The 14,379-nt window shown below is 42.9% G+C and overlaps 1 long non-coding RNA gene across 2 annotated transcripts; it reads left to right on the top strand.

Annotated features, from left to right (window-relative positions):
- Positions 1 to 640: 640 nt before the first annotated feature.
- Positions 641 to 13,123, top strand: LOC112265113. Of its 2 annotated transcripts, XR_006078655.1 has the most exons (4): positions 641 to 810; positions 6,977 to 9,610; positions 10,327 to 10,496; positions 11,507 to 13,123. It is a non-coding gene; the product is annotated as an uncharacterized LOC112265113 (long non-coding RNA). The 2 variants fall into 2 exon arrangements; XR_002955726.2 differs by lacking the exon at positions 10,327 to 10,496 and having other exon boundaries at positions 642 to 810.
- Positions 13,124 to 14,379: the final 1,256 nt, after the last annotated feature.

The following is a 14,379-nucleotide window of genomic DNA, read 5'->3' as shown; positions in this document are numbered from 1 at the left end:
AATACTCAAGTTATTTAAATTCGTACTTCAAATACAACAACATAAATACTGCCCATTTCTGATTAGTATGACCCCACACTTTCTCCAAGATGATCTCCCTTTATCCCCGATTCACAGTCATTTCTCTGATATTGGCTCTGAGGGCTCAGGTTGATGAAAGATCACCACAGGCTCTTTTCATGTGACTCCATCTCCTCTCAACTAAGTAATATTGCATAAGATCACCCTTCTCTGAATGGAACAGAGTTTCACCTTATTTGTCCATCAGAGCCAAAGCCCACAGCAATTTGCATGTCAGGATGTCCTTTGTGCATGTCAGGAGTCTATCGTGTCAACTGTCTTTGCAAGGCTTTATACATTAGTGGAATAATGATATTATTTGCAAAGGGGGGCGGCTGGGGGAAATGGTGACGTAGTGTGGCTGTACACACGGCAGATCCAGGATTCTGACAGGGACCATGTGGACTTTTTGTCTGTTTGGGCTTTAGATTCCCAAAGAGTTAGCTCTAAACGTAAATCATCATTGTAGACTGCCCTTAATCTGTTTACTGAAATCCCACTGCTAAATTATAGACTCACCTCTGTTCCTCTGCTCCCTTTGCCCCTCCCTCATATGCCCGCAGACACGTACACACACACACACACACACAGAGAGTCATGAGTCTCTCTGCACTGGTCCAATCACTGCTCAGTGCTGTCTGAGTCCAGCGCTCTCTTTTTAAATCCCCCTCTCTGTGGTGAATCAGCACTCGCAGCGCAACCCTCCGGTGATACAGCAAGTGGTAGAGAAGTCTGCTGAAACAGCCTACAGTAGGTACTCCTGCACTCTTCTTTTTCCCACTCTCCTCCCCTCCTCAAATATTGTGTCGTCCCCATCACCCGTTCCCCTGGGTCGACCCTAGACTTTGTCTTTCGCTGTCCCTGCATCCTCTACACAACTCAACTTTGTACTTTGCTTGTTTTGCTGACAGTGTGGTGTACGTGGTTCACAGTGTAGTTTCACATGAAGCGGTTCTTGCACTTCTGATCACTCTGCCTTGTGATTGTAATGCACGTTGAAGAAAGAACACGTGGGCAGAGCATGTTTGGGACATGCTAAACAAAGTACGATTGGTGCATGTAAATTGTGAATTGTTAAATGCATTTGGCAAGTTAATGGTGCATGGTTAAATGACCTAGGCTTTTAGCCTTCTAAACTGGTATACTAATGACCGGACTCTCATGACGGACTTTACATGGTGGTATTAACATGTAGGCTGATATAACTATCACTTTCAATTTTCGCTGGGTTGACAACGTTCCCATTTATGTCAGTCGTTTCTCTCCTGTGAGAGTGAATACGTGGTAAATGAATCATTAGACCAGGGATTGTGTGTTGACCTTGACATATTATTCTCTGAATTATTCTGACACATCGTTATGTCTTAAAATGTTTGGAATTAGAAGCACGACTTTGCATACAAAATGTAAACAAACAAGACCAATAGGTCACAACTGCTAGCTGGTTTACTCATTGATGTTGCGATACAATACGTAATAATGAGGATATATCGATAGTTCAACTACAACCACGTATACTTATTTCGGGCTCAGTCTTTACTACGAAAACAAAAAGGGAACTACAACCACTCAGATCTCTTAAACGGCCTTTCTTTATGGGGGTTTATGGATATATATATATATTTTTTTTTAATCCCAGATTTGAATTTTTTCGTACATTAGGAAATTAATCTCTTGTTAGTTCCTCACAAACAAGTGAAAGCAACAACAACAAAAAAGTGTCTGGACACCTCATTTACTCAATTGTTTCCTTTTATTTTGGCAGTTACCTGTAGACTGGACGGAGAGGTATCGCTCGTGATAAAACATACATTTGGTTGTAAAAAAGCAAACGTCTCCCTTATCCTTCATACATTATTGTTCTTAGTCTACATTGCATTTTTAGTTCTTCTTCTTCCCTGTCATCCCTGTCTGGAGCACAACACTTGAATGGAGACAGATGATGAACCTCTGTGGTAAGAGATCACTTAAGTGCTGCTATGCATACGTGAATACCTATGACGTTTGTGATGTTTTATAGATATGTTCCGTCATCCTTCACGCAGGCCTCCTCTGTGTGACCGTGTGAGTTGATGTTTTCAATTCTCTGTCAGAAGATTGATATCTAAACCATCCGGATATTGAATTTTGGATATTATCTTCCATAATACAAATCATCTTCCACTGTAAGAAAAGTCCATGTTTAGAACTCTCGCTTTGACACCATGGGCTGTACCTGAGCCTTAGATTAGGTTTTGTCATCGTCACTGAAAATTGGTGAGGTGAGGGAGACGTTATCAGACAGACTGATCTTTAAAAGAAGAATTGACCGGTGAACTCGCATCCTGACCCCACTTCAGTGACAACGTCCGCAGACAACTCTTCCATCCAAACGCGGCAGAGCACATCACCTCTGGTTGCTTTTAAACTAAATTGAGGAGTGGGGAAAGTGTAAGGTCTTTAGGATCTTCGTGGTATGCATGGTGATTGGTAAATCCACATATAGCACATGCATGGTTGGATTGACACCTTCAGAACTCTCCCTGGTACCGAAACTGGTTATTAACTTTGCTGAAATGAGTTGCTATGAATATCCAGTGTCCTATTCTATATAGGGGGTCTGCATGTTGTGGAGTACAACCAGAGCTTTATTTGGGACCCAGATGTTTGTTGACTGTGATATACGTTTCAGTGGAAAGTTCATTTTTTAATTTTTTTAAATCACCTCAGTGGAACACGCTTTTGGCACACATTTCAGCACAGTTAAACACCTGACACCACCAACTGTAATCATTTGTCCGGTGAACAGTATTTGGATAAAGGAAAAAACAATAACTCAAAGCTGGAGGCAGCTGGCCAGTTGATGTGTGTGTGATCGTCATGCTAAACAACACAGCCACGGGGCCTGTATGCTATTTACTTCAACATTTATCATCCCTGTCATGACACCACACTTCTCTGGTGGCTTTTACACCCGGCGTGGTCCTCCCGGGGTTTAATAGCACACTGAAATAAAACTGTGATGACATAATCAAAGACATGGTTGTTATTTTGCTGGGTTCTCCTCTCGTGCGGTGACAGGAAACAGAAGCCTGTCAGTTAGGCTCCCCTGCCTGCCAGTGAATGCTTGGCTCTTTTCCCATTGCCTTGTTAGAGAGTATTAATTACAACTCCTAACAGCGGTCGCTATTGATGAACCTCAAGTCTTAATTTGCTGCTTCCTTCTGTCTGTTTCAATGGGTTTCTCATTGGCCTCAAGACGGAGCTCATTGTGAGCCAATCAAAGTAATTTGTCTCATTCCCTCACAGGGCCCGTGTCTCTGAGGTATTTCATAGTAGCTCAGGGCCTCAGACACATCCTCAATATTGAGACACATTGGGCAGTTTTCCATTAACCCAGGTTTATTCGACAAAAGCAATCATTGCGACGTGTATTGGACACGGTCGGATATAGGATACCCTTTCTATAGATCGACAACATTTTTATCCGTTTGACATGGGCGTATTTGTTTTGCCTAACTGTCTTTATTTCGACAAATGATGATGGAAATGAATTACGATTGACGAATACTTTAGAAGGCACATGGGGCACGTCATCAAGTAATTACTGTATAAGCTCCACTTGACATTTAATTCTAAATGCCTACTGCTTGCAAAACAAAAAGTTTAACTATAAAAAAAAATGTTTCTTTGCAATACAAGGATTGTCCTGTCTGTTCAATAATGCCTGAATTTCTTCGCCTTGATTTTCTGGTTGGCTGGCAAGTTTCACCATCCAATTATTTCAGATCTACCGGCGTGAAAGTTTCACCATGGCACGGACTAACCTAGGCGATATGATGTGGCGATGCGTTGGCACATGAGAATTATTAGAATATGTGTCAGTTATTGCATTCTATCCATGCGGGATACCTGAGACATTAAACATATAGGTGGGACGGCATACTGGCAGTCGCAAATGTATTAACGGGCAATTTGCCTAAATAGGTCATGGAAACACTTGAATCACGATGTCCAGCTGTTATAAATCGACATGATAACACTGAACAAAAATATGATACACTGAACAAAAATATGAATGTAACAAGGCAACAATTTCCCAAACTTGCTCAATGGGTGACATGTCTGGTGAGTATTCAGGCCATGGAAGATCGGGGTCATTTTCAACTTCCAGGAATTGTGTACAGGTCCTTGCGACACGGGGCCGTGCGTTATCATGCTGAAAGATGAGGTGATGGCGGCGGATGAATGGCACGACAATGGGCCTCAGGATCTCGTCACGGTATCTCTGTGCATTCAAATTGCCATCGATAAAATGCAGTTGTGTTCATTGTCCGTAGCTTATGTCTGCCCGTACCATAACCCCACCGCCACCATGGGCCACTTTGTTCACAACATTAGCATCAGCAAACCACTCGCCCACACGACGCGACGCCACACATCCTCTCTGCCATCTGCCCGGTACAGTGGTACAGTTGAAACTGACATTCATCTGTGAAGATCACACTTCTGCAGTGTACCAGTGGCCATCCAAGGTGAGCATTTGCCCACTGAAGTTGGTTACCAAACTGCAGTCAGGTCAAGACCCTGGTGACGACGACCAGCACACAGATGAGCTTCCCTGATATGGTTTCTGACAGTTTGACAACACTACACAACTTTAATTGCTGATCAATTGAAACTTTGTTTGACACCCAAGTTCTCCCTGATCACTCTTCCTGATAGGAGGTGTAGTGGAGCTAGACAGTGGTTCCTCCTGGTTCCTCTCACTTCTTATCAGTAGCAGATGGGAGGAAGAGAATGATGAACCTGTCCCTTCCTGATGGATCGAGTATGTCTCCATCTAGACCGGCGGTGCAATGAGGCGCGGGGACAGGGAACAGCTAAATGATTGGGCCATCACAGGGTGCAGTTGTCCCGTCTGGCTGGTCCTGCCATATGTTAGAGCAGGGTGGGCCAACTCAGACTTAGCTGATAAATGGATGTGCGTTTTAAGCCAGGCAAGGTGAAGAGGGGTGAAGAAGACAGAAAACACCAATAAGTACGTGGAGTGAAAACAAACCTGGCCGTGTCCTCCAAACAATCCTCCAAATGCACTATATATGCAAAAGTATGTGGACACCCCTTCAAATGAGTGGATTTGGCTATTTCACTCGTTGCTGACAGGTGTATAAACTCGAGAACACAGCCATGCAATCTCCATAGCTTAACACTGGCAGAATAATGGCCTTACTGAAGAGCTCAGCGACTTGCATCGTCATAGGATGCCACCTTTCCAACAAGTCAGTTCGTCAAATTTCTGCCCTGCTAGAGCTGGCCCGGTCAACTGTAAATGCTGTTATTGTGAAGTGAAAATGTCTAGGAGCAAGAATGGCTCAGCCGCGAAGTTGTAAGCCACACAAGCTCACAGAACGAGACCAACGATTGCTGAAGCGTGTAGCGCACAAACATCGTCTGTCCTCAGTTGCAACACTCACTACCAAGTTCCAAACTGCCTCTGGAAGCAACGTCAGCACAAGAACTGTCCGTCAGGAGCATCGTGAAATGGGTTTCCATGACCGAGTAGCCGCACACAAGGCTAAGGTCACCATGCACAATGTCAAGCGGCGGCTGGGGTGGTCTAAAGTTCTCTGCCATTGGCTCTGGAGCAGTGGAAATGCGTTCTCTGGAGTGTTGAACCACGCTTCACCATCTGGCAGTCCGATGGACATATCTGGGTTTGGTGGATGCCAGGAAAACGCTACATGCCCTAATGCATAGTGCCAACTGTAAAGTTTGGTGTAGGAGGAATAATGGTCTGGGGCTGTTATTCATGGTTCGGGCTTGTTCCAGTGAAGGGAAATCTTAATGCTACAGCATACAATTACATTCTAGATGATTCTGTGCTTCCAACTTTGTGGTAACATTTTGGGGAAGGCACTTTCCTGTTTCAGCATGGCAATTCCCCTGTGCACAAAGCGAGATCCATAAAGACATGATTTGTCGAGATTGGTGTGGAAGAATTTGACTGGCCTGCACAGAGCCCTGACCTCAACCCCATCAAACACCTTTGGGATGAATTGGAACACCGAACCGCCCAACATCAGTACCTGACATCACTAATGCTCTTGTGGCTGAATGGAATCAGGTCCAGCAATGTTCCAACAGCTAGTGGAAAGCCTTCCTAGAACAGTGGAGGCTGTTATAGCAGCGAAGGGGGGACCAACTCCATATTAATGCCCATGATTTTGGAATGAGATGTTCGACGAGCAGGTGTCCACATACTTTTGGTCATGTAGTGTAACAACAGAAACACTCTTGTCAGGTAAGTTATTTAGCTAGTTCTAAGCTGCACATTTGCAAGAATCACATCAACAAGCCATAGCAAAAATATTCTTACTTTATTATTTATGGCCATGAAACTGCACCACACATTTAAACTGTTAATGGGTTTTAATTTTGCGTAGTATAGTTTGACTCAGTAAATTATTTGAGTAAAGCTTATATACAAACACTGGTGAGTCCCATAGGGGAGAGGGAGACAATGACTGACTGTTGGATAATATAGGTCATGCAGCTGTGATCGTTACAATAGGACACAGGGTAGAAACCCCAAGAGTGACTAACCAGATGCTCTTGATTGTTCTTGTTCACAGCACTGAGGGTATTTCTGTTCACATCATACAGTTCACATTATACGTGGGATGTTCCCAATTGTCTACATGTCACACTGATGTGTCTCACTATTATACCCTGTAAAACACATTTAGTGTTCAGTACTTCAATAACTGAGTACTGGACCATTTTATCAACCTTATGATACCTGTTACCCTCCAGATGCTTTTTTTGGACACAGAGTTACAGAGCTGCTGTACATATGGGCTCTCTCTGATATGCTATTATGCTGGCCTTGATCCAAGTCATCTTTTCATCTCTCCTCTTTTCTTTTGTCCCTCAGCATTTTCCGGCTGTGAGTGGGGCCTTCATGGATTCCCCGTACAATGGCAACACGTCCCTCCAGACCTCCACCTCCAACCTCAACGCCAACTTCTCCCGGCCGACCGAGGCGGAAGAGGAGGGCAAGTACTCCAGCGACGCCATCTGGCTTTGGGTGGCCGTCATTGCAACCATCGGCAACATAGTAGTGGTAGCAGTGGTTTGCGCCTGTGCCTTCTAAGACCCGTTAGTTGCAAGCACACAGCCGAAACATCCCCCTTGCCCCGTCTTTCCTCCACTTGAACCTATCCCCTGTATTCATTTTACTTTTGTAAGTGTCCATCCATAATATTAAAGCCAAGGCCCCGTTCTGAGGATCAACGGAATATGATAGTGTAAATATAGGGACTGGTTTAACTGATGTTCTCTAGGACTAGGAATGAGAGAAACCATCCTCCGTAGTTACCATACTGTATCTTACCTTAAGCCAGTGTCTCACACTGTAAACAAACAAAAAATCATGAGAAACGGTGAAGTGAGCAGATGTGGGCTGTGCCTTTTTATAATGAACATGGTCAATTAGTTCAGGAAGTGGGCAATATATAAAGCAGCTGAGTGAGCCTCCCTTCTGCTTACCACCAGAGGTCAGCCTAAAGGATTATGGAAGTGTACAGCTGTGAGATCCCCTCTGCCTGTGAACCTGAACAGAACACCACACCATATATCTTTGTCTTGTTGATGTCATGTGACTGTTTGTCTGGAATGGATGTGTTGATGCTGCTGTCTTGGTCCAGTTCTCTCTTGAAATTTTTTTTTAAATTTTTTAATCTCCACGAGACTAACCTAGTTAAATAAGGGTGAAATAAATAATCTGCAGTTCTCGTTGTGGCTGGCCATCGTCTCGGAGACCAGTGGAGAGATATGTGACAGATGGTGGCTGGTAGTGGGGCAGAGGGGACAGCGGAGGGGCCCAGGGCAGGCTTGGCAGTGCCCCCAGTACCTGGTGTTCTTTCCTGTGACTGCTACACCGCTGCACTACCATTACTGCTCTGTCCTGTCCTCATCAGCCTGTCAGTGATAGAAATCTCCCCAAGCACTTTATAAAGCGCAATAAAGTGGGGAGTTTTCTTCCATTTTAACTGCATTGTTCTGCAGTGGCTGTAGACCTGTGCCAGTTTAACTATGCAGTGAAGGCATCCTATTGGGCACACACTGGTTGAATCAATGTTGTTTCCACGTCATTTCAATGAAACGACGTTGAACCAACATGGAATAGATGTCGAATTGCCGTCAGTGGGATGGCAGTGGCTCATGTTTATGAGTGAGACAAATGTATAGAAACACAGTATCACCCACAAGCCAAATGAGTGAATTAAGTTGTCAGCACAAATCAGATGTTATACCACCCCTGCTGACATTATCTGAAGTTACGGAACCACCAATTACATCACACTAAATCATTGAGCCGCCCACCATTACCAGACCACTGCTACAACAGCCTCAAGCTGTAGAGCTAGCAGTCAAATGAGTTCTCTCGTCATAAGAAACCCCATTGCTGTTAACGCTCATTTTTTAGTTGCTGTGCCAGGCAGTCAGAATCTCACATTCGCCTCAGAATGTCTCTCAGTAGACTAGTGTGTGTAGGTGGCAGCAGCCCCAGTAGTTCTGTGCTGTGCTGTCTCCCATGCACCCAGTGGAGTCGGGCCACAGACTTGTCAAACAGCAGGGCTTTAATGAGATGTAATGCCTCTCTCTCTCTCTCTTTCCTAAAGCGAACACTGACCTCCCGTTGCGCTGTGGTGATCAGAACAGAGCTGATCCCTGCTGCACTCAGCTGCTCTGAACAAAGATAGTGCTTCAAGTGCATTTTTAGAGTGTGACTTCCTCATTTAATCAGCACTTGTTGACAGAGAGAAAGGGGAAGGAGAGAGGAGCGGACGAGAGGAGTGGCTGCATGGGAATTGATTTTTAACAGCCAACTTCCATGTCATCTCTGAAATACAAAACTTTTTTTGAAGTTGAATGGAGAATTCCATTATTTTTATTGAAACCAACGAAGTGGAATAAAAAGTTTGAAAATGGAGAGCTTTAGGATCAAAGGCCTGGCTGAGCCATCACTTCACACAGCTAATTGCCCTGATCTCACTGTACAGTAGAGTTAATGAAAACAAGAGACCGATTCATCATGGCATCTCTGAGCGGTCCTTTTCAGGGTCCTTAGAGACCTTAGCCAGAAACATGCAGGAACATTAATCTGTTGTCTGTTAAAATAAACAACAACAATCGCACTGAATGGGGTCTTCATAAGTAACTGCTGGCAATAACTCAAGATGAAGCTAACAAGTTAGAATTATACATCCCCACTATATGTAGTTACTTTAATACTGTAACTATTCTGAAGCCAAATTCATATGGACTAGGTGAGGAATCCCAGTTAGCTATAATAGGAATTTCTTCTACCCTTGTATCGGCTGTGTGCTTTGACATGGGACTGGTTAAGGCTCAGGTGCCCACTGTCTACGGCTCGAATTATGTGCCTGAACTGACTAACACAACTCCTACCCGTCAACTGCTTATTGACCATGGATGCCCCTTGACCACCATGGATGATGGTCCTCCTACACACCACAAAAGGTCATCACAGCCTCAAGTCCAGGTACCGTGTGAACCAGTTTGCAATGTCACTTAGGCGCGCGGTTCACCCGACACAGGTTAATAAGGCTAATCCTGGACAAAAATAAATCAATTATATGGAGATTCTCTATTGAGCGTACTGTTTTATTCCAGGACTAGGCTTAATCTGTGTCCGAGAAACTACCCCTTAATGTTTAAGATTTGTTTTTAATTACCGCCTCCATGTAAAAAAGTGAATTGTTGCGCTATACATTATGCATCTGCCTGTTAAAGGGAATAGTTATTTTTTAGTATTGGGTAACTTGGAGTGATGCTTCATTCATAATCATATTTGTTTGATGTACCGTATTTCTTTATTTCTATAAGTCAACATTACTTCAGTCTTACTAAGTCTACACTACATATTGAGTTGAAACATTCCATTTAAGCATGTCATTTCCTTATTTGTTCTAATGGACGAGTCTCTTCACTGTGTTAACTACCGTATGGTATGATAAATGTCGCATTTATATAGAAGTACTACTATGGCAATACTCATGGAGACCCTGCCAGTTACAGCTGTTTAATGGGGGAGACGTGGCCATGGAGTGCTCCCTCCACCAACAGATGCATTTCACCACGTTTGACTTCCTCCCTCCCTAGGCCCAGAGGGGACTGAAGTCTGCTTAATCACACCCCATAGAGCATTCCATCCTCCTTCTCCTTTCCCCTATGTTCTCTCTCCTTCCATCCATGCAGAGCACCAGACCGTGCTTTCTGCATTGGCACTGGCCTCTGACCCGAGGCAGGGCACCTCATGCCCACATGCCTCTTCCTTCCCAGGCAACAAGAAATAGTCCGGTCGTTGCTGGGTGAAATGGACAAGTCACTCCTACGAGAGGAGAACTGTAAGAGCAAGGAGCAGCTGGGTATATAAGCGAACACACACACACACACAATGTAAATGTACCTTTCTATAACCTGGTTGTGATGACAATGCTATGATGTCATTATGTGCTCTCAGGGTTTGTATTTTGTTCTTATCTTTAAATACATTGTAAATGTTTTACAACATTTTCTCATCATAGTTATAGTTAGCAAATGATAACATTTATAGGGGCCATTTAATGTTGAGCTAGATTAGGCAAGCTTCAATTTTGGATTCTGTTCAGTCTATCGCTTCATCTATTCAGTCTGTATCGGTGAAACATTACAGATTGTGTGATAGAAATGTAAAGGTAATTGAGCTGACATAATGTAGAGTTTACCAAGAATGCAGTCTCCACTAACGTGGGAACATTGCCTTTACATGTCAATCCCGATGTAACTCTGCACTTCTGCAATAAAGATTGAATAGAGCCCTGAGGCTAATATTCGATCCAATTATACTAGTTATAATTTAGCTTGAATTAATAAGCACTGTATTGCTGAATGTCATACTGTAGTTATTCACTCACACTCAAACATGCTGAGGTATAGTCCTAGACTTTTGTGTAAATATGCTCCCCCAAACTAACTTGGGAGCTCTATAATTCATAAGAATCCTAACAATCTGTAAATATTTAAACGCTTTTGAAGCCAACATTTCACATATCACGATATACCCATGTATAAATTGACCAATGACCTAGCGGGGTAATGAAAATATAGTCAGACTTCAGTGGGTGTTTCTATATCTTGTTGCCACGGGAACACCCATCCATAGATCACCTCACTTTTTGTGGTGTTCTCTGGCTCTGGGTCCTCGTCAGACGCTAAGCATCCGGGCTCTCTTCCTCTGCAGAGTGTTGCATTACCCAATGAGGCTTTGCTGCATGTTTGTTAAGTCGGAGATATGAGAACGCTTCTTGACTTTAATGCTGCCAGACATCATGTCCCTTCCCTGCTGATTCACAGCGGCTCCCCTAACCCGATGGCTCGTTTGTGTTTGTCTCTGCAGACTCCCAGGAATTTTCCATCCTTCCTCGGCCTCCAGGAATATATATGCTAATTAAAGCTGACTTCCTATATCCTGAGTACAGCAGAGACAGTATGGTTGACTAGGGACTGTGACTTTATAAAAGCACCCAGAGGAAACCCATAAAGACTACATGGAGGCTGGGAGGAATATTGTGTATAGGTGGGACTTGAGAGGTGACAGTCACAGACATCATATTTATAACTTCAACAAATGATACCATATCTTATTCAAGGTTACTTGTAGTTAACTTGATTTGGAATGTGCTGTGACCCATGACACTCAAAGGACCTAGAAAGTGAAACCACACTATGTCCATCCTCCTGGAGCCCTGTATGTCTTTGTTTTGAAATGGATTTCTGACAGCGATTCACATACTCATTGCAATGAATGGATGGATATTCATCGACTTCCTTGACTCTGAAGACTTGGATTCTACATTTCTGTGCATCCAGTTGCAGTGTTGTACGTTCTGATACCTCCCTGTAGGTGTCAGGGTTACTGCTATGAAATACTGATTGACAGAAAGGCTGTTTTAGTTCAATTAATTCACAATGTTAATTCACAAAAGCGTCCTATAACAATTACTTCATACAAAATACTGCACAGAGTCGTGTCACTGCAATTGTTTTACAATTACATTTCTAGAGGGGAGGGGAACACTTACTGTCTTGACTTTCCATAAATGTATGACCTACTTTGAAAAGATATCTTTAAAAAAACAGGAAATCTAACATGTGGGGGTTTTCTTTTAATTTCAGTATATGTATAAGCATGGTTGCAGTGTACAGTATAAACACTAGGGGGTTTATTGACACCATTTATATTTTTAACATGATATTTGAGGCTCATTATTATTTTGTTCCCATGCTAGATTAACCAAAACATGCGCACACACGCATTGTGAAACGTGGCTTGCATTACAGGAGCCAGGAATCAATACGTGTACTGTATAAGGATAATGGATGTGTACACGTCAGTAAATTAGACCAGCTCTGTTGTTCATTTGCTCCTCACTACCAGTAGTCCCAACATCCAAGCCGCGTGTGCATGCTCATTGCAAAGACGTCTTAATATGGAAAACACTTAGACGCAGCTGGTGCGAGACCACATGACAGTTCGAACCAGGATCATTTTCTTGTCTTTTCGAATTTCTATTGTGATATTTTCATTTAGTATGAGCTTACTGAGCTTGCTTGCATGTATTGGGTTTACTTCCGTCCCGACATATTGTTAGTCGACAACTCTGCAAGCTGCGTTCCCGTAAGGAATAAATCATGTAATAATCATGACATTATGGAATATTGATTGGAGGATTCATTACTTGGTACATGGAGAAATATGTAGAACTAATGTGGAATATTTTTTTTGTCAACTTTTTATTGATCATGTACATATTTCCAATGTTTTAGCAATTGTCAGTGCAGAAACATCGCTGCCAAAGTCTTGATGTGTTTTTTTTTACACACTCTTGCAAGTGAACAGAAAAGCTTAGAAGTAAACATGTTTTTACCTACATAATCAAATCTATGTCGTCTGTAAACCTCATGTTTTTCCATCCTGTTTCATTCAATTAAAGTGATAAGAATGTGAAAATGATGGGTCGTCCTGTCAGGTTATTCTTCATTTGCATGTGAATGAATAATATTGTGCTATCACAAATCTGTCAGTGTCCTGCTCATATGGGGTTGAATCCGCAGTGGACTAATTTCATCCTTTGAACAAATGTTTCCCCCCCAATTCAAAGTGATGGGTCACTTATCAGAATTTAAAGAGATCTTTCGCTCGTTCTTTCAGAATTAGCATTTGGCTCTGAAATGGCAACTCCAGTTCAAAGCTGAAATCAGCTTATTCGTTCTGGCACAGCCACACTCATGTGGCCTTCTAGAGATAATGCCCCTTGCAAGGAGATTGGACTATTATACTGTAATACAATATGTAATTGTAATACAACATTTACAGTTGAAGTCTGAAGTTTACATACACCTTCGCCAAATACATTTAAACTCCGTTTTTCACCATTCCTGACATTTAATCCCAGTAAAAATTCCTTGACTTAGGTCAGTTAAGAAGATCACCACTTTATTTTAATTATGTGAAACGTCAGAATAATAGTAGAGAGAGTGATTTATTTCAGCTTTTATTTGTTTCATCACATTCCCAGTGGGTCAGAAGTTTACATACACTCAATTAGTATTTGGTAGCATTGCCTTTAAATTGTTTAACTTGGGTCAAACGTTTCGGTAGCCTTCCACAAGCTTCCCACAATAAGTTCGGTGAATTTTGGCCCATTCCTCCTGACAGAGCTGGTGTAACTGAGTCAGGTTTGTAGGCCTCCTTGTTCGAACACGCTTTTTCAGTTCTGCCTACACATTTTCTATGGGATTGAGGTCAGGGCTTTTTGATGGCTACTCCAATACCTTGACTTTGTTGTCCTTAAGCCATTTTGCCACAACTTTGGAAGTATGCTTGGGGCCATTGTCCATTTGGAAGACCCATTTGCGACCAAGCTTTAACTTCCTGTCTGATGTCTTGAGATGTTGCTTCAATATATCCACAAAATTTTCCTACCTCGTGATGCCATCTATTTTGTTAAGTGCACCAGTCCCTTCTGCAGCAATGCACCCCCACAACATGATGCTGCCACCCCTGTGCTTCACGGTTGGGATGGTGCTCAGCTTGCAAGCATCCCCCTTTTTCCTCCAAACATAACGATGGTCATTATGGCCAAACAATTATATTTTTGTTTCATCAGACCAGAGGACATTTGTCCAAAAAGTCCGATCTTTGTCCCCATGTGCAGTTGCAAACCGTAGTCTGGCCTTTTTTATGGCAGTTCTGGAGCAGTGGCTTCT

This window comes from Oncorhynchus tshawytscha, linkage group LG13, assembly GCF_018296145.1.
Source record: "Oncorhynchus tshawytscha isolate Ot180627B linkage group LG13, Otsh_v2.0, whole genome shotgun sequence".
Classification (NCBI taxonomy): Eukaryota; Metazoa; Chordata; class Actinopteri; order Salmoniformes; family Salmonidae; genus Oncorhynchus; species Oncorhynchus tshawytscha.
Note: the sequence above shows the minus strand (reverse complement) of the source record. Positions and strands in the feature narration are given on the sequence as shown.